We start from the raw sequence: 9,728 nt of genomic DNA on the forward strand, positions 1-9,728 counted from the left end.
ATGCTCCTTAATGTGTTTCACATAATAGAAAAAGGGTCATTGCCAAACTCTTTTTATAAAGCTACAATTACCCTGATACCAAAACCACACAAACACTCAACCAAGAAAGAGAATTACAGAGCAATCTCACTCATGAACATTGATGCAAAAATTCTCAATAAAATACTGGCAAACTGAATCCAAGAACACATCAAAAATTATCCATTATGATCAAGTAGGCTTCATCCCATAGATGAAGGGATGGTTCAACATACAAAAATCTATCAATGTAATCCATCATATAAATAAACTGAAAGAAAAAAACATATGATCATTCCATTAGATGCTGAAAAAGCGTTTGACAAAATTCAATACCCCTTTATGATAAAAGTCCTGGAGAGATTAGAGACACAAGAATCATACCTAAATATAATAAAAGCAATATACAGCAAGCCAACAGCTAATATCAATTAAATGGAGAGAAACTCAAAGCCATTCCACTAAAATCAGGAGCAAGACAAGGTTGTCCACTCTCTCCATATCTCTTCAACATAGTGCTTGAAGTTCTAGCAATAGCAATAAGGCAACATAAGGAGATCAAGGGAATTCAAATTAGAAAAGAAGAAGTCAAACTTTAATTATTTGCAGATGATATGATAGTGTACATAAGTCACCCCCAAACCTCTACCAAAGAACTCCTACAGCTGATAAATACCTTCAGTGATGTGGCAGGATACAAGATCAACTAAAAAAAATCAGTAGCCCTTCTATCCACAAAGGATAGAAAAGCAGAGAGGGAAATCAAGGAAACTTCACCTTTTACCATAGCCACAAATAGCATAAAGTATCCTGGGGTAACACTAACCAAGAAAATGAAAGACCTATTTGACGAGAACTTTAAGGCTTTGAAGAAAGAAATTGAAGAGGACACCAGAAACTGGAAGGATCTCCCTTGCTCTTGGATGGGTAGGATCAACATAGTAAAAATGTTAATTCTACCAAAGGCAATCTATAAATTCAATGCAATCCCCAACAAAATTCTTCACAGACCATGAAAGAACAATAATCAACTTTATATTGAAAAACAAAAAAACCCATGATAGCCAAAAATATCCTATACAATAAAGGTAATTCCGGAGGCACTAACATCCCTGACTTCAAACTATTACAGAGCTACAATAATGAAAGTAGCTTGGTACTGGTATAAAAAGAGATGTTGATCAATGGAATCAAATCAAAGACCTGGATATTAACCCACAAACCTACGAACACCTGATTTTCGTCACAGGAGCTAAAATTATACAATGGAAGAAAGAAAGGATCTTCAACAAATGGCACTGGCATAACTGGATGTCAACCTGTAGAAGAATGAAAATAGATCCATATCTATCACCATGCACAAAACTCAAGTCCAAATGGATTAAAGACCTCAATATCAATCTGAACACACTGAACTTAATAGAAGAGAAAGTGGGAAGTAGACTGCAACACATGGGCACAGGAGACCACTTCCTACGTATAACCCCAGTAGCACAGAAAATAAGAGCAACAGTGAATAGATGGGACCTCCTGAAACTGAGAAGCTTCTTTAAAGCAAAGGATACTGTAATTAAGACAAAAAGGCAACCTACTGATTGGGAGAAGATCTTCACCAACCCCACATCAGAGAAAGGTCTGATCTCCAAAATATATAAAGAACTCAAGAAACTAGATGTTAAAATTCTAAATAACCCAATTAAAAAATGGGGTACTGAACTGAACAGAGAATTCTCAACAGAAGAAGTTCAAATGGCCAAAAGATACTTAAGGTCATGTTCAACTTCCTTAGCGATCAGGAAATGCAAATCAAAACAACTTTGAGATACCATCTCAAACCTGTCAGAATGGCTAAAATCAAAAACAGCAATGGTAACCTATGCTGGAGAGGATGTGGAGTAAGGGGAACACTCATCTATTGCTGGTGGGAATGCACACTTCTGCAACCACTTTGGAAATCAGTGTGGTGGTTTCTCAGGAAATTGGGAGTCAACCTACCTAAAGATCCAGCAATACCACTCTTGGAAATATACCCAAGATATGCCCAATCATACTACAAAGGCATTTGTTCAACTATGTTCATAGCAGCATTATTTGTAATAGCCAGAACCTGGAGACAACTTAGATGCCCCTCAATGGAAGAATGGATAAAGAAAGTGTGGAACATATACACATTAGAGTACTACTCAGTGGTAAAAAGCAATGACATCTTGAATTTTGCATGCAAATGGATGGAAATAGAAAACACTATCCTGAGTGAGATAACCTAGACCCAAAAAGATGAATATGGCATGTACTCACTCATTAGTGGACTCTAGCAATAAACAAAGAACATTGAGCCTATAGTTCATGAGCCTAGAGAAGCCAAATAATAAGGTGAACCCAAAGAAAAACATATACAGATCCTCCTGGAAATTGGAAGCAGACAAAATCTCTGAGCAGAAGTTGGGAGCATGGGGGTGGGAGTAGGGTGAGGGAAAAGGGAGAGGGGTAGAGAGAAGGGAGAAGGGAAGGATTGGGGAGAACTTGGGGAAGTGGGAAGGTGGAGATGGAGGAAGGGTGGATATAGGAGCAGGAAAGAAGATATCTTAATTAAGGGAGCCAATTTAGGGTTGGCAAGAGACTTTGCTCTAGAGGGGATCCCAGGTGTCCACGGGGATGTCCCCAGCTAGGTCCTTGGCAGTAGAGGAGAGGATAACTGAACTGGCCTTGCCCCATAATCATACTGGAGAATATCTTGAATATCACCATAGAACCTTCATCCGGTGATGGATGGAGATAGAGACAGAGACCCACATCAGAGCACTGGACTGAGCTCCCAAGGTCCAGTTGAAGAGCAGAAGGAGGGAGAAGATGAGCAAGGATGTCAGGACAATGAGGGGATGGTCCACCCACTGAGACAATGTGCATGATCTAATGGGAGCTCACCAAATCCAGCTGGACTGGGAATGAACAAGCATGGGATCAAACTGATCTCTGAATAGGGCTGACAATGGGGGATGACTGAGAAGCCATTGATAATGGCACTGGGACTTGTTTCAATTGCAGGTACTGGCATTTTGGGATCTTAGTCTGTTCGGATGCACACCTTCCGAGGCCTGAATGGATGGGGGGGGGGCCCTTGGACTTCTCAAAGGGTAGGGTACCCTGACCTCTCTTAATACTGGAGGGGAGGGAGGAGGAGAGTAGGGGAGTCGGAGAGAAATGGGAGGAAGTGGAAATTTTGAATGGAAAAATAAAATTAAAAAAGAAAAAAGAAGAAAAATAAACAAACAAACAAACAAATAAATAAATAAGTAGGAAATATTTTGTCCCTTTCAGTAATGTAGCAGAATACAAGATTAACTCAAAAAAATCAGTAGCCCTCCTGTACACAGATGATAAAAGGGCTGGGGAAGACAGAGAAACAACCTTCACAATAGCCACAAATAGCATAAAATATCTCAGAGTAACTCTAACCAAACAAGTGGAAGACTTGTATGACAAGAACTTTAAATCTTTGACAAAAGAAATTGAAGAAGACACCAGAAAGTGGAAAGATCTCCCATGCTTTTAGGTAAGTAGAATTAACATAGTAAAAATGGCAATCTTACCAAAAGCAATCTACAGATTCAATGCAATGCTCATCAAAATCCCAGAAAAATTCTTCAAAGACCTCAAAAGAACAGTACTCAGCTTCATATGGGAAGGCAAAAAACCCAGGATACCCAAAACAATCCTGTACAATAAAAGAACCTCTGGAGGCGTCACAGTCCCTGACTTCAATCTCTACTACAGAGCTATAGTACTGAAAACAGCCTGGTATTGGCATAAGAACAGACAGGAGGACCAATGGAACTGAATAGAAGACCTGAATATTAATCCACACACCTTCAAACACATGATTTTTGACAAAGAAGCAAAAAATATCAAATGGAAAAAAGAAAGCATATTTAACAAGTGCTGCTGGCATAACTGGATATCAACATGTAGAAGAATGAAAATAGATGTATATCTATCACCATGCACAAAACTCAAGTCAACATGAAGTGAGCCACACTGAATCTTATAGAAGAGAAAGTGGGAAGTACACTTGAACGAATTGGCACAGGAGACCACGTCCTAAATATTACCCCAGCAGCTCAGACACTGAGAAAAACATTAAAAAACAGGACCTCCTGAAACCGAAAAGCTTCTGGAAAGCAAAGAACATGGTCAACAAGACAAAATGACAGCCTACAGAATGGGAAAAGATCTTCACTAACCCCACAACAGACAGAGGTCTGATCTCCAAAATATACAAAGAACTCAAGAAATCATCATCAAAAGAACAAATAATCCAATAAAAAATGGAGTACAGACCTAAACAGAGAACTCTCAACAGAGGAATCTAAAACGGCTGAAAGACACTTAAGGATATGTTCAACATCCTTAGTCATCAGACAAATGCAAACCAAAACAATGTAGTGATGAGCTGCGGGCCGCCCCAGCTCCCGGCCACTGGCTAGCTTTACCCGAAATAATTACACGGAAACTGTATTCTTTTAAATACTGCCTGGCCCATTATTTTCAGCCTCTTATTCACATCTTGACTAACCCATATCTAATAATCTGTGTAGCGCCACAAAGTGGTGCCTTACCAGGTAGATTCTAGCATACGTCCATCTTGGGCTGGAGCTTCATTGCATCTGGCTTCTCTCTGAGGAGAGGCACGGCGGTCTGTCTAACTTAGGAGAGGCGTAGCATCTGACTGAGCCATCTACCTCACTTCCTTCTTCCTGTTCTGTATACTCCACCCACCTAAGGGCTGGCCAATCAAATGGGCCAGGCAGTTTCTTTATTAGCCAATGGGAATCCTCCATCATTTCCCCTTTTTCTGTTTAAAAAAAAAAGGCTTTAACTTTAACATAGTAAAATTACATATAACAAAACAGTTATCAAGTAAGAATTAGTTATAATATTTATATCTACTTTATCTTTTATCAAAACTAAGGAAAACTATAACTATCTATCTATTCTTCAACTCCATCAAAGACTCCAGAAGGATATAATATTACCTAAGTAAACAAGAAATAAGCAACTTCCAAACTCTAGAAATGACAGAGACATCTCGCTGCCTGGACAGTCACCCAAAGTTCTTTTGTACTGTTGGGGCATCCATCTTCGGCCTACAGGCTCATAAATATCCATCAGACATTTCTATGCAGCAGGAAATTTCGAAGGCAGTTCATTCACTATCTGCTGTGTCCTTCAGAATGTCTCGCAGACTCTTTCTTGAATCAGGAACCCCAAAAGATCATCTCATATTTAGTCCTCTCTCTGTGGGTTCTTTGTGTCCAGTTTATGCCAACAGTCCAGGCAAGAGCAGTTTCTTGCCCAAGTGGCTATCAAACTCCATAAGGATCCTCTTCGATGCCCATCTTCCTCTTGAAGTAGATTGGTGCTGCCAGGAGCTGACGTGTCTCATTGTCATGAAAAGCCTTAAGTTATTAAAACATCTAAAATGCGATATTCTGTAGTCTTTGAAAGATATGAAGAATGCCTATGTAACTTAAATATATCTCTATATAGCTAGAAAATCTAACTAACATAACTACAAGTTTTACTAATATTGATAACTATCCATTAACAACCTATATACATTACATTTTTAAATGAACTACACAATCACAATACATTAATCAGTATCAGAAATACATATACATATAACAAAATTGACCTTAAATCCATACCAATGCAAATTATTCATATCTATATCATATCCCCCTTTAAATGTAAAAGAACATTTATAAACAATATTTGGGAACATGGGCGCAGTTATTTCTCTCCAAACTGCTTCCTGCTGAATGGGGACACTGTTAATCAGATCTTTCATGGTGTAACCTGTGTGCCAGGTTCATCTCAGTCATCAGTTGAGCGAAGTAATTTTTTGAGGGTGTTCACAGCAACCTTTCAGGAGGGCGTGGTCTATCATACCATATTGGGATAGAAGCAATCCAACGGGTCTCATTTTCTGTAAAAATAAAAGAAGAATCTCTTTTCCAAAGTATCATATCCTTAGATCCAAATTCTAAAGTCAAGGTATTTTCAAGATATCTTTCTTGGATTAGTTCAGCAGCATTTGTAAAAAATATCTTTTAGGAGCTGTTGCTCCTTCCTCAGCATTCAAACAATTCAAAAAGAGCATAATAGCATACAGTATCAAGATTCTCTGTGTATTTTCCATCTTTGTGCGGCTTTATTTTAACCTCTATTTCGTTTATTTTTACTTTTATTTTTTGAGACAGGTTCTCTGTATATCTTTGTCCAGGAATAACTCTGTAGACCAGGCTGTCCTTGAACTCTCAGAAATCCGTCTGTCTCTGCCTCCCCAGTGCTGGGATTAAAGGTGTGTGCTACAACACCTTGAACTCACAGAAATCTTTCCTTCTCTGCCTCCCAGGCATTCGGATTAAAGGTGTGTCCTGCCACACCTTGAAGTCACAGAGGTCAATCTACCTCTGCCTCCCAAGTGTTGGGATTAAAGGTGTATACCGCCACAACAAACTACTTCCTTTTTCTTTCTTTCTTTCTCTTTTTTTAACTGTAAGAACTTTAACTTTTAGCCTGCATGTATTTTTAACTCACTGCAAACCATTTAGAGGTTTTCCTTGTCTTTGAATCTCTCTTTACTATATATCTCTCTTTTTCTGACCACACGAGTCTTTAATTTACCAAGCAATATAGGTAGGATTAAAGCCGTGGCTTTGACAGCTAGATCCAGCCCATTCCTTAGCTTTCCAGCCTCATGGCAGAGGTACCGGCTATAGCCTTGTTTCTCACCACAACTCTGTGGCGGTTCAAAGTCCCTGCCAGCAAGCAAGCTGCAACAGTGTTAAACAACACTCCAAAGTTCAGTAGTCAGAACCGCCTGCTTGAAAGAGTCAGAGTTTGCACTGGCAGGACAGCCCAGAAAGCCAGTATTTTAAAACAGCACAACTTTTTTCCTGCTGTGGCTGAAAACCGAAAAGCACACGTTCAGCTTTTCATCAACACCGTTTAAGTGTTTCGTGGCAGGACCTCTTAAAAGGGCTGCAGGTTTTTGCAGCTAAAGCTGAGTCAGGAAGCCTCTCTTAGATGAGAGCTTTTGCTCTAGCAAGCAAAGCCAAACCCGAGAAATTGCTGCTACCGAGAAAACATGCTTTACTCTATTCTTTCCCAAGCTTTCTCAGGCTTTCTGTGGATTCAGTTATCCACGTGGGTGCCATTCTGTAGTGATGAGCTGCGGGCCGCCCCAGCTCCCGGCCACCGGCTAGCTTTACCCGAAATAATTACACGGAAACTGTATTCTTTTAAATACTGCCTGGCCCATTATTTTCAGCCTCTTATTCACATCTTGACTAACCCATATCTAATAATCTGTGTAGCACCACAAAGTGGTGCCTTACCAGGTAGATTCTAGCATACGTCCATCTTGGGCTGGAGCTTCATTGCATCTGGCTTCTCTCTGAGGAGAGGCAGGGCGGTCTGTCTAACTTAGGAGAGGCGTAGCATCTGACTGAGCCATCTACCTCACTTCCTTCTTCCTGTTCTGTATACTCCACCCACCTAAGGGCTGGCCAATCAAATGGGCCAGGCAGTTTCTTTATTAGCCAATGGGAATCCTCCATCAAAACAACCCGAGATTCCATCTTACACCTGTAATAATGGGCAAGATCAAAAACACTGATAACAACTTATGCTGGAAAAGTTGTGGGGATAAAGAAAACTTCTGCATTGCTGGTGGGAATGCAAGTTCGTACAGTCCCTTTGGATGTCAGTGTGGTGGTTTCTCAGAAAATTAAGAAGCAACCTTCCTCAAGACCCAGTAATACCACTTTTGGGTATACATCTAAAGGATGTTCAACGGTGCCACAAGGACATGTGCTCAACTATGTTCATAGCAGCTTTGTTTATCATAGTCAGAACCTGGAAACAACCTAAATGCCCCTCGACCGAAGAATAGATAAGGAAAATGTGGTACAATTACATAGTGGAGTACTACACAGCAGAAAAAAATAATCACATCTTGAAATTTGTAGGAAAATGGATGGAGCTAGAAAACATCATTTTGAGTGAGGTAATCCAGACACAGAAAGATAAGTATCACATGAACTCACTCATAAGTGGTTTTTAAACTTAAAACAAAGAAAAGCAGCCTACACAATCCCAGAGAACTTAGACAACAATGAGGACACTAAGAGAGACATACATAGATCTAATCAACATGGGAAGTAGAAAAAGACAAGATCTCCTGAGTAAATTGGGAGCATGGGGACCTTGGGGGAGGGCTAAAGGGGAAGGGAAAGGCAGGGAGGAGAGCAAAATGTAGAGCTCTATAAAAATCAATTTAAAAAACTCCATGGGGGAAATATTTTGTTCAGTGTGTGTGTGTGTGTGTGTGTGTGTGTGTGTGTGTGTGTGTGTGTTTGCTTAAGAACATCAAATCCCCTGGAGCTGGAATTATAGATGGTTGTGAGCCTCCTGATATTAGTGCTGGAAACCTCCTGTCCTCGGCAACCCCAGCAAACATATGTTACGACCCAGCCATCTCTCCATTCCAGAATGTAGGGTTTTTTTTGTTTTGTTGTTGTTGTTGTTGTTGAGTTAAAATGTGTGGGGATGAATATGCAGATCCTACCTGGACAATTTGAATGGTTTTGGAAATATTTTCCCATGCCCTCTTAGTCAGTCTACAACCTCCTTAGGCAATCAGTACTCTGATTTCTATCAATTGGTTTTGCCTTTCCTGAGCTTTTACATAGATGAAATCAAACACAGAGGCCTGGGTTCATTCACTCAACACTCCTTTTTAAATCTGCCATATCCACGGGTCATTAGCCCTTTCCTACTTTAATGGTGAACCACGATCCAGTGTAAGAATCTGTAATGTTTTTCAGCTGTTCTCCTGGAGCTCCTGTATTGCAAATGCCACTGCGAGTATTCATGTGCAAGAGCTCCAGTGACCTTAGAGTACGGAATATTGAACTCTTTTAAAAGCACTACAGTTTTCAAAGTAGTTGTATATCCAAGCACTGTAACTTGTGTGGCTGGGACTTGTCTTAACTAGGGCATGAAGAAAGAGTAGATACATGCACAGAAAAGCCAGGGCAGGTGAGCTTTGATGCGTGGAACTTGGAACCTTAGCTCTTTCATTATGTACAGCGTTGGGGCAGAATTACCTGAGGAGGTGTCCCTTTGATGAGCAGTCTCAAGCTGTTAACATCTGGGAGGAAAGTGCTGTTTCTAGTTTTTATACACACTGGCTTTGCATTTTAAAAGTCCTACTTGGACCAGAGGAAGGCTTTGCCATGCTGGTTCCGACTGGTTTTGCCTCTCCAATGGCTCTGAGGCATTGGATCTTTGACATGACATTGCCTACGTCAACAAGATACGTTCGCTCAGGGCTTCACACAGTCACTCAAGACTTCCTCCGCATCCTACATGCACCCAAGCAAAATGTAAGCTATTTTCTCCACAGTCTAGGAGCTTTCTGCATTAACTTTAGACATTCTGGTAAGTTTGAAACAGAATTTTATTGTGGTTTTAATTTTCACCTTCCTTAACTAAATGATGCTTCCATGTGCTTATTAAGCACTTATTCTCTCTTCAGCTTTCTCATCTATTTTAATGGCTGAGAATTAATTGCTAATTTTAGGATTTAAAGAAAGGAGAATAAGTCTTCTGTGAGACATGTGTACTATGAATGTCCTCTC

This window comes from Arvicola amphibius, chromosome 6 (genome assembly GCF_903992535.2).
Source record: "Arvicola amphibius chromosome 6, mArvAmp1.2, whole genome shotgun sequence".
Classification (NCBI taxonomy): Eukaryota; Metazoa; Chordata; class Mammalia; order Rodentia; family Cricetidae; genus Arvicola; species Arvicola amphibius.